The sequence below is a fragment of the Crocodylus porosus genome, unplaced genomic scaffold, assembly GCF_001723895.1.
Source record: "Crocodylus porosus isolate Cpor-Errol unplaced genomic scaffold, CroPor_comp1, whole genome shotgun sequence".
NCBI classification, from domain to species: Eukaryota; Metazoa; Chordata; order Crocodylia; family Crocodylidae; genus Crocodylus; species Crocodylus porosus.
The window spans coordinates 132,346,870-132,362,061 of record NW_017728886.1 but is presented as its reverse complement, the minus strand read 5'-3'; the positions used below and the strand labels follow the sequence as shown (position 1 = coordinate 132,362,061).

General features: G+C 40.9%; 1 protein-coding gene and 1 long non-coding RNA gene across 2 annotated transcripts in view; both read left to right on the top strand.

Moving 5' to 3' along the window:
• CDH18 (cadherin 18) overlaps nt 1-15,192 on the top strand; it is a 485,140-nt gene that overhangs the window by 307,829 nt on the left and 162,119 nt on the right. The gene's annotated exons all lie outside the window — the stretch shown is intronic.
• On the top strand, nt 8,206-15,168 carry LOC109314663. The gene is made up of 3 exons (XR_002102330.1): nt 8,206-8,217; nt 8,720-8,725; nt 15,123-15,168. It is a non-coding gene; the product is annotated as an uncharacterized LOC109314663 (long non-coding RNA).

Here is a 15,192-nt window from a genome sequence, read left to right as displayed (position 1 = left end):
TCCCTGTAGCGCCTCATGACCTGGCTGGGGGTGCTCGAAGCCGTGTCATTTGTGCCCACGTGAATAAGGAGCGTGGGATAGTGGTCTGTGGGCCGGAGGAGCTCTGGGATCCTCTCAGCGGGCCAGGTTAGGGACTCCAATCCACCCACCAGCCCACCCACTCCAGCAGGGCTGAGAACAGACCTCCGTCCCCTACCTACTCTCCCTCCCATCCAGAGACAACAGCTGGGGGCAGGTTGTGCTGCAGACAGAAATTAATGAACACACTATACTTTGGAGCATTAACAATGGGGGTTAATTTTATCACACAATCAGAGTGCTTTGCAGCCGGCTCTTCTGTTCAGGCATGACTTTAGAGTGATTTCAAAGGGCCAATCATACAACAAATGTCATTTATGTCTGCACAAATAGGGGAAGCTGCAATCATAGCTGTCTGTGACAACATTTCATTTGAAATTTTACATCTGAATTGTGATAAGCATCCACACTGATATGTAAATAATATTATGATTTAAACTTTCTTTCTGTGAGTTAAAAATACAGAGCTCTGATCCATCACCTCCACTGGAACTGGAACTGTAATATAAAAAATGAGTTTAAAAAACATGCTGTCAAGTCAGAGTTAGTGTCCTTATTTACTCTTCTTCAAACTTTCATATTGGTATGCTGTTCTGCAGTGGAGATGAATGTCAATGAAAGGCTATAGGACATAAGCTTTTCTTCAGACTTCTAAGTCCATAAGCACCCCTCAGGCAAACAAGGCTTAGAAATTCCCAGCCCCATAAGTACCTCCAGGGATATTTCAAACAACAGTCACAGTCACTGTCATTGAAAATGTCATCTCCAAAAAATGACAAGGATTGTACCTTTCCATATCCACCCAGTGTTGAAGCTGTACAGCCCAATCTACAATTTTTCATCTTACGTGGATGAAACTCACCTTTGAAGTTTTTCAGTGTCTTCACTTCCTACCTGCCTTCAGCATTTGTTAGGTTTAAGTAAGGACTCCAGGAATTAGACCAATCATATGAAAGTTTTGATAAAGTTTGAAGTTATCATCATACTATCAGAGTATAGTTGCCTATTGCTACTCAAAGATTAAGTTGCTCTGATATTTGAGTCTGTGTGGTCAACATCCTTGGTATTTCCAGCACTTAGAGTTTTTGAGATTAGTTTTCAGCTAAATTTATCACTCCTAAGAAAAGATGTTCTTATCTTAAAACTAGAAAACTACCTGGAATTTAGATAAAACACTTGCAATCATAGGAATGCATGTAGAAATTATGACAAACACCCAAATAGATGTTGATAGGTTAAATGAGTGTTTGTTCTAACCACTCTGCATTTTTTTCAGGAAATACTTTTGGATCAATATATTGCATCTACATTTTTGTGTAGAAAATGCCACAATTTCTTATGTGTAACTACCTATATATATTTGGCCAGGGGAATCACTGTATTTGAATGTAAAACTAAGATAAAATGAAATGATGTTGTTGACACTGTGATTTCTTCCTGGTTTAGATTTTTCCAATTTTGTGTACTTTGCAGAAATATTTGTAGCATGATAGTCATCCTTTCCAATGAATACATTTGAGAAGTCTTGGTTTTAATAAACTAGAAAGTGTTTCTGATAAGTTTTGAAAATAATCTTTATACTATTACAAGCATTTTGTAAGTTGAAACTATGTAGATTGTGCACACATCTTAACATGTCTCTGTTTATCTAATCACATAGGATCATAGGAAAGTAGGGCTAAAAGGGACCTCACAAAGTCATCTAGTGCAGCCTCCTGGTCAGGATAGGATCATCCATGACTAAATCATCACAGCCAAATGTCCGTCTTAGAATGCTCTTGAAAACCTCCAAAGATGAAGATTCCATGGTTTTTCTGGATAGCCTGTTCCAATGCTTGACCACTCTCATAATCAGAAAGACCCTCCTAATTTCCAGCCTAAATTTCCCATACTGAATCCTGAGGACATTGTTCCTCCTCCTGTTCTCTACAGCCATCTTCACCCTCTCTGAGAAAATCCCATCTTCACCCTCTCTGTAATCACCCTTCAGATCTTTAAAATCTGCTATCAAATCTCCCAGTCTTCTCTTCTCCACACTAAATAACCCTAGTTCTTCCAGCCTTTCCTCATATGTCTTGCTTCCCTGGCCCTCAGTCATTTTTATTGTTCTGTGCTGGACTCTTTTCAAACTGTCATTATCCTTTTTGAAGCACAGAGGCCAACACTGGACACAGTACTCCAGTTGCTGAGCAGTGCAAAACAATCACTTCCTTTGATTTGCAAGTGATGCTCCTGTCAATACAGCATCCATGAACCAATACCATGTACTGGTACACGCTTATGTGTCACAATGATGCTTAAAGCTATGTTGACTGGAGTCTCACACTTCTGTCAGGGTCACCCATGGTGAATAGGCCTGAGGGGAGGTCCCAGACAAACCATGACCAAACCCCAGGTCCTCAATGTTGGATCAAGTGGAAGATATCAGGATATCACCAGCTGTAAGACAGAAGATGAAACAAGATGGAGGTGTTTGGGTTGGGTTTTCCATGCACCAGCATCCTCACATGTCTACCACTGGCTTCTACTGTCCCAACCTCCAAAAGCCCTGCTGCGATGGACCACTGGAGGTGGAGACAAGACTAATGAATCTGGCAGTCTCCAGCCATGAATCTTCACATAGATGGTGGTACCCTCATGGTCATCTTGCACCTGGGTTGAGACAGGTACAAGATGACCATGGTGCAACTCGGCAGCTTCCACCATGAGTAAGAAGTCCTATTTAGGATCCACTCTGCTTAGCCCACATGAGAAAGAGGATAAAAAATGTGCCCTAAACCTAGGCTGTTATGTCTGCTCCTGGTAGGATATCTGCATCCAGCCAGTTCACTCTCTCTGTGGCCAGAAACATCATAAGAAGAGATTTATGCATTGTGGAATATTCACACCTTGTTAGACAACCAAGACAGTGAATGATTAGAAAGAAGAACTGCCATCATCTTCAAGGAGCTAGTGAAATACAACATCAATAATGCAGCTCTGAGTGAGACGAGGACAATATGAGTGGATGAGAGTCAGCTGAGGGAAAATATGGAGTCTACACCTTCTTCTGGAAGGGGAAAGGACCCAAAACAGATACTTATAGCATTAGCTTCTCCATCAAAAAGCAGCTTATTATTCAACTTGCAGTCAAGTGCTTCTTGTGGGCATCAGTAAAGGTCCTATAGCCCTCCATCTTAAGCTCAGCAACAATCACTATGCTATTGTCAACAATGTGTACAACCCATTTTTTGCTGCTGATGTCAAAAAATAATTCTACTGGAAGCCTGGACCATGTACTGACTAATACTCATAGGAAGAACAATATAATTCTCCTCAGTGACTTCAATACCTAAGTTGGATATGACCTGGAACTCTGGAGTGGCACCATTAGGAAGGAAGGAGTAGGGAAAGACAACTTCAGTGGCATCCTTCTCCTAAGGAAATACTCAGATCATGCTCTTGTTATCCCAAACACCATCTTCAGACAGAGTGACCAATACATGACAACCTGTAGACACCTTCACGCTAAGCAATAGCACCTCCTCAACTATGCTATTGTTACAGCCTGTGAGTGAATGGAGTCCATCTCACATGGGCCATGTGAGAAACCAGTGACTGATGGACAGATCATTGTCTTGTACAATCCATTTTGAATAGCCATCTTGTTCCAAAGCACTGAAAACAGACAAAAACAATGTAAAGGACTCTCGTTACCAAATGTCTTCTAGACCCAAAGGTCTGTAAGGATCTTCAACAGTGTCTCAATGAAAAGCACTCTGCCCTGTTCACAAATAAAGGCAACATTAAGGAAATCCAGAATGGGTTTTAAACCACCAACTATATGGCCTCTGCTGAATCCATTAGCTCTACCACCCATAAACACTAAGATTGATTTGCTGAGAGTTACACTGAGATCCAAGAAAATTTCAATTGGAAGAGAAGAGCTCATTCTGTTTGGCAAGATGATACCTTATCCTTATCTCAGCAAAAGAAGGAGATGTATCTTCATCTGAAGTCTGAAGCTCAAAGGAGAGTTTGGAAAACCAAAAATCAGTGATAGCAAGATAAAGGCAAGGAGATCCATCTCAGTGCTGACAAAAATGACGTGCATAGCTTTTTCCTTAACAGACTAGCTGAAGGCAATATCCTGAGGGATACCCACCATGGGTTTGTTCCAGGTAGGTCTTACCTGGCCAATCTCATTTCCTTTTATGACCAGGTGACTTATACTTGGACAAGGGGGAAGAGATAGATGTTGTATATCTTGACTGCAAAAAACCCCTCAGTCTGGTATCTCACGATCATCTGTTGGCTAAACTGGCTAACTATGTCGTTGACCTCACCACGATCTGCTGGCTGGGGAATTCGCTCTGCAGTAGGACCCAGAGGGTACTGATCAATGGGAGCCAATTGTCTTGGTGTTCTGTGACCAGTGGGGTCCCTCAAGGCTCTGTCCTTGGGCCTATACTGTTTAACATCTTCATCAGTGATGTGGACATTGGTGTCAGAAGCGGACTGGCCAAATTATCGACGACACCAAACTCTGGGGTAAAGTGTCCACACCTGAGGACAGGAGAGTGATCCAGGCAGATCTTGAAAGGCTCAGGAAATGGGCGGACAAGAACCTGATGGTGTTCAACACTGAAAAATGCAAGGTTCTTCACCTTGGGAAGAAAAACCCACAGCATGCTTATAGGCTTGGCAGTGCTATGCTGGCTAGCGCTATGGATGAAAGGGACTTGGAGGTCATGATTGACCGCAAGATGAACATAAGCCTTCAGTGTGATGCTGCAGCTAGTAAAGTGAGCAAAATGCTGGCTTGCATCCATAGATGCTTCTCAGGCAAATCCTGGGACGTCATTCTCCCATTGTACTTGGCCTTGGTGAGGCTGCAGCTGGAGTACTGCATCCAGTTTTGTACTCCACAATTCAAAAAGGATGTGGAGAAGCTTGAGGGGGTGCATAGGAGAGCAATGTGCATGATCAGAGGTCAGGAAAACAGACCTTATGATTAAAGGCTGAGAGCCATGGGACACTTCAGCCTGGAAAAGCGCAGGCTCAGGGGTGATCTGGTGGCCACCTATAAATTTATCCGGGGTCCTCATCAGGATCTGGGGAAACATCTGTTCACCAGAGTGCCCCAAAGGATGACAAGATGAAACAGTCACAAACTCTGCTGTGACTGATTCAGGCTGGATGTAAAAAGAACTTCTTCACTGTCTAAGCCTCCAAGTTTTGGAATAGACTGCCACTGGAGGTGATTCAAGCACCCACTTTGAACACCTTCAAGACACATTTGAATACTTACCTTTCTGGGATCCTATGATCCCTGCTGAGTTCCTGCCCCTGGGGTAGGGGGCTGGAGTCGATGATCTTCCGAGATCCCTTCCAGCCCAATTGTCTATGAAATCTATGAAAGAATATTCTGAGGCACTCCTAAACTGCAAGTCAAATGTGACAGATACCACCATCAGGTCCACCCCACAATACCCTGAAAGGGGATCTCTTGCCAACCCTTCTGTCCTAGAAGTCTCATGTGCCATCAAGGAAAACAAGGACAAAAAGGCTACTAGACTGAATGGCATACTTGCTGAAATCTACATGGCTAGTAGTGAGGAACTGGTACTGAGAATCCACACATTTATTCTTCATATTAGGAACAAAAAAGAGAACCCTGGAAACCTGAGGAATGGCAACATAATGCCAGTTCCTTTTTTTTTGGAGGAGAAAGTTTTTTCCAGAAAATGGAGGATACAACTGGGAGATCGTCTATTTTGGATCCTGTCCTGACAAATAGGAAGAATTAGTGGAAGATATGAAGGTGATAGGCAACTTGGGATGTACGATCATGATATGGTAGAATTCCATATCCCTAGACCAGGAAAGCATGATGTCCTCAGAACTAGAACACTGCATTCAAAAACACAGATATCAAACAACTCAAGGACTTAATAGGCATGAGGTCATGGGAAGACAGACTGAAGGATAAAAGTGCCCAGGAGAGCTAGAAATTTTCTAAGGGGCACAGTATTGGAAACACATGAAGAAATTGTCCCAGCACAATGGAGGCACAAGAAGAATGGCAAGAGAACATGTCAGTACAGAAGCTGCTTCTATGATGCCTCAAATGCCAAAGGAAAGCATAAAGGCAATGGGAAAATGGACAGGAAAGAGGAAGGACCTGCAGGGACGAAATCAGGAGGTCAAGGATAAAGAATGGGCTGCACCCAGTAAAGGAGATTAAGGACAAGAAGAGGTTCACTAATATGATGGCAATAAAAGCAGGACCAAGGAAGCTGTAGGTCAACTGTTAACTAACCAGGGGGAGCTCTTAACAGAGGATGCAAAGAAGTTGAAGCAGCTCAACAGCTGCTTTGCCTCAGTCTTCACAAATTTAAGCCAGAACCAGTCACCAACTAAGGATTATTTGGATAAATTAAAGGAGATAACAAAGGAGACTATCAGAGAGCTTTTGATGAATCTGAATGATTTCTAGTCAACAGGGCTGAATACACTTCATCCCAGGGTCCTGAAGGAGCTGTCAGAGGAGATCTTGGAACCCATGACAATGATCTTCATGAAGTCATGGGGGCTAGGCCAAGTACCAGAGGACTAGAAAAGGGCCAACTTAGTGTCCCTCTTTTAAAAAGGCAATAAGAGGAAATAGATTTGATATGAAACTGGATATTTTGGGTGTCCCAGGTTGAGCTGGTAAAACTATAGCAATAAGATGTTTTGCATGGCAGTATCTATGTTGTTTTTTGTCAAAAACAGTAGTGTTATGGGATGCATTCAATGGTGAGGCAACAGAGTTAATGTAATTGATGTTGCTACTGTAGTTTCTTTGATCTCACATAGATGAATTCTATACTGAATTTCAAAGAGGGAGGAAGAATAATTATGTGAAACTTATAATGTAATGGCCTTGAAAGGAAACATGCTTCAAAATGTGTACTTTCTAAAACATCTGTTTGAAAAAGTTCATCTGTGTATTTAAATTAAACCATGCAAAACACAGGTTCAGCTTGTAGACTTACTATAGAATCTATTTGGTACCACATTTCTTTGACCAGCTAAGTTCAATGTTATTTTACCATAGGTCAATAAGCATAAACAATGAAACATGGCACACAATAACAGTAAGCATATAAGTAATGTAATTAAATGTGACTTACTCTTTGTATCAGAGTTCTGTTTTCTTGATTCAGTATTATACGTCAGTCCCAAAGAATTCCATGTGCCCACTTGGTTTGGGATTGTGTTTTCTCTTTTTGATTTGCAGTATCATTGCCATCATTTATAGTGTTTACACGTAGGCTTTATACCTAGGATGGCAATTTTTCATTACTATTTTCTATAAGTGATATTTATCTCCAAAAATACTCAAAAAATTCTAGTCAGTCCACTTACAGAATTATTTGTAACAGAGAAAAAGAGATTGAAAATTGAATCTTAGAGAAATCTAAATAATTAATTGCTGCATTGGTGGGGGGGGTTGTTTTTATTTTGCACATTCCTCCATAGTAGCTACTGCAACAGCTTTGGTTTATTTCCAGAGGTTTTTGTACCCAAGTAATTCTATAATTAGGTGTAATTTGTCCCTTGTATTCCCCACTTTCCCCGTTGGGCTGGGGTTCAGAGTTAATAATTTATTATTGACCTATATTTGAAGCAACTAATGCTATCCTGAGGCAGTAGCTATATACCCGGATCAGGGGCATTTGGGAGAGGGAGAACTGTAGTATCGTGCCCTAAATTATTCCTCTTTGTAGGTATGTAGTGTAAAGACCTAGACATGTGATACATTTACAGTCATGTAATTTATGTTGATTTGGGCATCTAGAACAGACAGATGAGCAGCTTATCCCAGGATAGTAGACATAGACTCCCACTGATGTGGAAGTCCTACAGGCAATAATAGTGCAAATAGAAGTGCAGCTCCCAGCTGTAACTCAGAACAAGCATTTTAGGTTATGTTACTCTAGACCGGTCAGAAGTTCACTGTTGGTTCCAGGGGGGAGGGGAACGTAGTTGCTAGCTGGGATCCTGCAGCAACATTCCTATAGCAATGGCCAGGACTTTCTGTAGTGCTTGCTGTTTCCAGAATAGAAGGGAGGAAGGCAGCAGAGGGAGCACATTTTTGGGGCTCCCCAGCTGGTGCTGAAGAGTGGGGTGGGTGAGTTGGAGCCCCCACATGGGGGGGAGGGCTCCAATACACCTGCCCCACCCTCCAGGAGGGGCTGAATAAACCCCAGCTGAACCCCTTCCACTCCCTTCCTCCCCTCCCATTCTGAAAACAGTGAAAGGCTGGGAGCTCTGCAGATGCAAGTTACAAAAGACACTACATTCTGAAACATATCTTTATCTGATACCTCATGCAATGAGGGTTGGATTTTCACCTGATCAGCCATTTTTGAAGCTGTCTGCAGCCAGGCACTTGTGTTTGGTCATAATATAAACTGCTTTCTGTGGCCAGATCAGAAAAATTGTCAGTTAAACTGATATAACTTACAACTGTGTAATTTGTACCTAATTGAGTTAAGTTCCCCGGTGTATGGATTTACATTGTGTGTCTATTCCGTATTACTGTCCAACAGCCTAAATGTCAATACTGCTGGTATAATTGGTTTGTGTACGAAGAACATAAACTGCAGTTGAGGCTACAGTGACTTCCATTTTCAGGTGTCTGTAATAGAACCTGGAACCTTAGAACCTGAGAGATTTGCAAACTGCTTAAATATCACTAGGTCACTGAATTAAAAACAAGCCTCTCAGTTTTTTGCTGTGGCTTTTAATTCAAAGGGAACCTCTTCTCCAATTAGTTGACACTCATCAGTAGTCCATGCAGCCAAATAGACAAATGGTGATCACCCTTTTAAATAAAAGCCTCAGCAAACAGATGGAGTAGTTCAGCATTCTCACCAGCAGGGCCATGGCTGGTAGAAACTAGTGGAACTGAGTTAGAGACCTTGGGGAAAGACATCCCAGGTATAGCTGGTTGCTTTTGGTTTTGGTTATTTTAGTAAAGGGTATTCCTAGCTGCAGGAGCCTCACTACAAAACTAGATGGAGATGGAGATTGCATAGATGGAGATTTGGGAGACCGCTGATGGTGCCCAGAGTGAGGGCACTGACTTCTGTTGTTTTGGGCAGCAAACCCTGTTGTAGTGGTTGGTGAGTCAGATTAACCTGAGAGAGACAGACAGACAGACCTAGAATGATGAGCCCCAAAGGCTGACTGAGCTGATAAACCTGTTGTGGATGGGACACAGTCTATTAACATTGCCACATAGCAGGTGCCTGAGCAGGAGTGGAGATCTGCAAGAAGTAAAGGAACTTTCCTGTTATATTGAGGGTGCTGTAGAAGAATGTATTAAGAGCTGAGTTCTATTCTTAGCCCTGCCCGAACTCCCTATATCATGCTAGGCAAGAATATTTTAATCCATACACAAGAGGGTTATATTAAGGTTGCACAGCCTTGATTATGACATCTATATTTTTTGACTGCTTGACTTTTAATAACTTTAAAATCTCTTTAATATAATTTTCTTTGTATGCAGCTATTTTGCCTTAAATAAAAATATGCATTCAATGTCTACATGATTGATTTAAAAAAAAAAAGAGGGTAAGAGAGAGAGGAGTTGGACTAGATCCCTGTAATACAAAATTCTAAAAGGCAATCAGGACTTGTAGTAGAGGTGATATATTTTATTAGACAAACAAGATTTTTGCAAAAATAATTTCTTTAATTGCAGGCTTTGGGGCACAAACACCCTTCATCACGCATTGGAGAGAAGATTGTAAAAGCTCCCTTGGATAGAAATGAAAGTTCATATTTCATAGGATTTCACAGAGGAGTCAAAACCCTTTGTTCCAAGGTAATTTGCAACATTACAGATCCCCACAGCAGGTGAGAGGCTTCATACCAGCTATGAACTGACTGCCCAGAGGAGTTTTCCATCTGTTGACACCTGTATGAAATCCTATGAAATATGAACTTTCATTTCTACCCAGGAGAACCTTTACAATCTTTCGTCCAATGCCTGATGAAGGGAGTTTTTGCCTGAAAACTTGCAATTAAAGAATGTTTTTTTTCAAAAATCTTCATCTAATAAAAGATATCATCTCTCCTATGAGTCCTGATTGTCTTTTCCTGTAGACCAATAAGACTACAACCTGGACACCTTACAAAGTTCTAGGCATCTGTTTCCCATCACGTAGTTAGCTTTTGCTGGTGTCTGCCTTAATTAGTAGAACAAATAGGTCATAAACAAGTGAATGACTCTGTGGAGAGACTAGCTGTTCCCATTTAATACTTCATAAATCTATAGGCATTTATTCACTAGGAAATAATTAACTTCATGATCTCATTTAGCCTACTTTTTTTTTTTCCAAATCTTTAGATACTTTAGGGAGTGGCTCCAAGCAGTCTTATACTAGTGGAACAAACTAAGTAAAGAAGGGTGGGTGATACAGAGATATGAACTGTATTGTAGATAATCATATTTCTGTCTTCAGAGTCCTGATTTTAAAAGCTTTTCTATTATAGAAAAAGAAAACATTGTTTGTCTGTGGTTAAATGAAAATAAACCGTTACTTGTGTGATTCTGAATTGGAACTGCAGATGGTCATTACTAGAAAATTACTCTTTCTTTTCTTTTCTTCCAACATCAAAGAAAATGCTATACTTAAGAAGGCACAAAAGAAAATATCTTATGGAAATTGTTTTTTCCTCTAATGTGAGGGCTCTACAGCTTTTTCAAAAATGCTTTAGTCTATAAAGAGAAACCTGCACCAGAGATGAGAAACAAATGCTTCCATTACAGATATCATTGCGGTGTCTCAGGTTCAGGTTTTCTTTAACTTTTTCTGCATTTGTATCTGCAGTAAATATGTGCAATACAATGTAATGCAACATATCCTCTGTACAAACTGTATCAGGAAGTACTTCATAGAATTAAGTGACATTTATAGTTATGAACAGCAGGATGAAATAAAATGGATAAATATAAAAATGTGTAACAGTAGCCACTATTATCAATGCCTACTGAGCCGAGGAATATGATTTTATAACCCTGACCCATGTAAGGTGAAAAGTCATACAGAATGAAGTCCATCTTATTGTTCTCTCTTCGGATTTCTCTACTGAACAACAAGACTCAAATCATGTCCTTACATTCACTATTGATTGGTGTCTAAAAGACCTCTTCAAGACTCTAAGTGACCTTTACAGTGTTTCAGATATTTTAAATACATGAACTGAATATTTATTCCAAACACAAATCCAATAACCCTGCAGGCAATTAAATGTAACAAATAATTTGTTACCTGTATGGGTGGTGAGGGCTATATACTACACCAGACACACCCAGTGTGTCCTTATCTCCTTTCCGGCAAGGACAAAGTCAACCTTTTATGTCAGTCTGTTATTAAAGGTTGGAGAAAAATGCACATGGATGTGAAAAGTAACACAGTTGTCTATACAGACTAAAGGTAAAGGTCGCAAAGTATAATGGTGCATAGCAGGCGTTCCAAATGGCTGGAGCTTCGGAAAATACCTGCAACAGCCAGATTGTCTGAAGGGTAAGAAAGAAAATAAGGCAGATGAAGATGTAGGCACACAAAAATAAGCACAGCTGGGAGAGATGCAGGAGCACATCCCTGCTGGATTTTAATACGGGAGGTACATTTGGAATGGCATTTTGAAAGGATTGAAAATCCATATGACTATCCTAGAGAACTGCAGCATAATTTGTATGTTTGAGTAGGGTGATCATGGTAATTCTGTACAGAATGGAAGATGAAGAGATGGGCAACATAAGAGAAGAGTCAAAGACAAGCGAGTTGAAAGTGTTGGGATCAATATATTAGTCCATACTAGCAATTTCCTTTGTAATTTTACCACTTCTGTGCCTGGGGATTTAGATTTACTTATGAATCTCTTTGCCTCTGCATTCCTTTTCATTAAAATGTACACATCTGGATACTTTTAGTTTTGCCTTGTAATGAAAAATGGCATTCCATTCTTTACAAGGTCTCTTTAGTGATGAATACTTATGTACTGTTTGAATAGTACATAAGTTATATGAATTATATACCTACCTAATTGTGAATTTACTTGACATTTATAGACACCGTGATTGTGATTTATTTGGAAAACAATTTCACATCATTATTGTTTACAATCATTCATGAGCAATTATATCTACCACAAAATGATGTTTATTATTCTCATGCTAAAGGCACTTTAACAGATTCTTCTTCCACCTATCAGGAGATACCACTGGGGAAGTCAATGAGCGTACACTGATAGGATGTGTTCATAGGTAGGTTTGTACTCTTCAGTTTCTTTTTTTTTCACAATCCTGTGGGTGATATACAACCCAGTGGATAGAGCTGAACACAGTAGTAAGATCGTTAATCAAAACCAGTGTATTTGCATTGATTCTTTAGTATACAGCCGTACATCTGTTTCTGCTTCACAAATGTTTGTCATTGACCCAGGGGAACTTCACCATCCTTTACCTCTCCTGTGAAGATTAAGTTTCTTTTCTTCCTTTAAGAACTTTTACAGTCTTTGAATTCTCCTCTGCCTGACAAAGAGTGTTTGGATCCAAAAACTTGCAAAGAAAGAATTTTTTTTGCTACTATTTAATTGATAAAAGATACCGCCTTTAAACCAACCGTTTTGTCTGTCATTTATCTAAGAACTTGTGTATTATTGCGCGTAACATTCCCTGTACCCCAGCATTTATTCAGGATTGGCTTAGGGCTACTGTGAGGCAGAATCATCCCTTATACTGTAGTGTACTATGATCCCCAAAGTGGCTACCTGATATAATTGTGGATTAGATGAGGGATTGGGTAGAGTTTTCACTGGCAGATATTGAGCGGTATCCAGGGTGACCATAATTTTAGGGAAATCTGGGTAGGGAGCATGGGGGGCACCAGCAAGTGCATATAACACATGCATATGCATACACTCATGAGTGCATTCTGGAGCAGTATGTATGTGTGACACCAGCTAGGCTGGGAGCTCTGCACAGGCTATATCTCACTCATGGCTCCAGCCTTGTCCCGGCACCTGCAGTGCTTCCTGGCCATGTGCCCCGGGCCAGGTAGGTGCAGCCAGCCCTGTGGCCTCACATCCTGCTTCCCAGTTAGGTCAAGGTGTAGCCAGGCCTGTGTGAGCTCTCCATGTGGGCGTTGCAGTGCAGCTGGCCTGGCACAATCTAGCCCAGGGGTGCATGTCTAGGATTTGGAATGCCATGAGAGGGCTGGAGCTGTAAGCCCACAGCCCCAGCTCTGGAGACAAACACATTGTGCTCCCCAGCACATCCAGAAAGCTTCTCTGGCCCCTCCTGCACACGCACGCGTGCACACACACACACACACACACACACACACACACACACACACACACACACACACACACACACACACACACACACACACTTTGTGGCTCCTAGGAGCAGGGCTGGGCAGGACAACTCAGTGTACTCACACACATAAACAGAGCCCCTCCCAAGTTCTCACCAATCTAAGACTTCTGCTTAAATTTTCTCCAATGGTCAAAAAGCCGGTACAGCCTATAAAATCTGGGACTATCCCAGCCAATCTGAGATATATGGTCACCCTATTCAAGCTTAAATAAAATGAGATTCTGATCCTAAGCCTATACTGTGAGCACCAGAATGGGGCTTTCCCATTAGACTTCCATAAATAAAAACCTCAGAAAGAAGGAAGCAAATCTGTGTAGTGTGGGTCTCCAGCAATAATGGCAGAAATCTATAAATATCCTATCTTCCATCTCCGTGATCAAGTTGAAACATACCTTTCCTGGTGCATTTTTTAAAGTCTTGAATTAGAGAGGTACATGTTTGTCTATATGGGTGTGGGTGTATGGAGAAGGTAGTGTTGTAGGATTTATGCATGATATATTGACATGGACTACTGTTTCTGTGGCTCTTTGAGATCCCCAAATAAATTAATAATCAATTTATCAATGCAAATTTGTAGAAAAGACAGAAAAATTGCAAAGAAGTTGCAATTGTTCTTCATTATGGGATTGGAGCAAGGTGAAACAGAATCTACTTAAGAAGTAAATATGCTTTTATAAGATATGTAAAAACAGGAAGGCACTAACAACCCAGGCATTCTGAAATAGAACATCCTCAATGCTGACTGACAAAAAACTGAATCTCTTGAATCAGCCAAGGGGATCTTAACATAGGCATCTTAGCTTGAAAATGTTTGGGTTAATGCTTTTCAGGGACTCGAGAAGGATGGGATAGGATCACCCAAAGACCTCGGTACAATGTAGGTGTCTAGTAAATTGAACAAAATCAATGGAATACATCACTTTTAAATTGCAAAATAACTTTTACAAAACCATGTGGGAAAAATTAATTAAATTAATTTACCTACTGCACTCAAGTAGGTTTTATTCTTTAAAATATAACCTAGAACAAACCACTCTCAGCATGTTATAAGCTTTATAAGAAGGAGTATGTAACATAAGTGATGGTCATAATGAAACTGTCACAAATACAGCTATATAATATTATCCATTTTATGTGCTTTGTAAATGTTGATGCCTAAAACCAGTTTTTCATTAGAATCCATAACTACTTTCAATCTTAAGCAATTTTCTATCACATTTTCATAAAAAGTACTATTAGCTAGGGTTCTGTGAAGCTTCAGTCCCTGATTCGATTCGGAAGAGATTCAGCCTGATTGGTGGCCAAAACTTTGAATCTGAATCAAATCAAGAGAGCCTTTAATCTTTCTAAATCAAAACCTTCTGAATCGATTTGGAGAGATATGGAAAGATTCAGTGATTTGGACCTGGACAAAGCTTTAATTGTTTATTCTACATACCTCAAGGTACGAGGCAACTCGTGAATGCTGAGATGGTGGAGTGGATGGGGCATCCCACAGGAGCACAGAGGGCTCCCCAGAAAGCTTAGCAGCAGACCCGAAAGTGGACCAGAAGTACTTATGGTCCACTTCTGGGTCCACCAGGGAGCACACAGGGGGTGCCTGTGCACCTCTTTGGCTCAGTGACTGGTGCCTTCTAGGTTTGGGGGGCACCTTGGGTCCCCCTATGGTCTGTTGCCGAACCAGGGGGAGT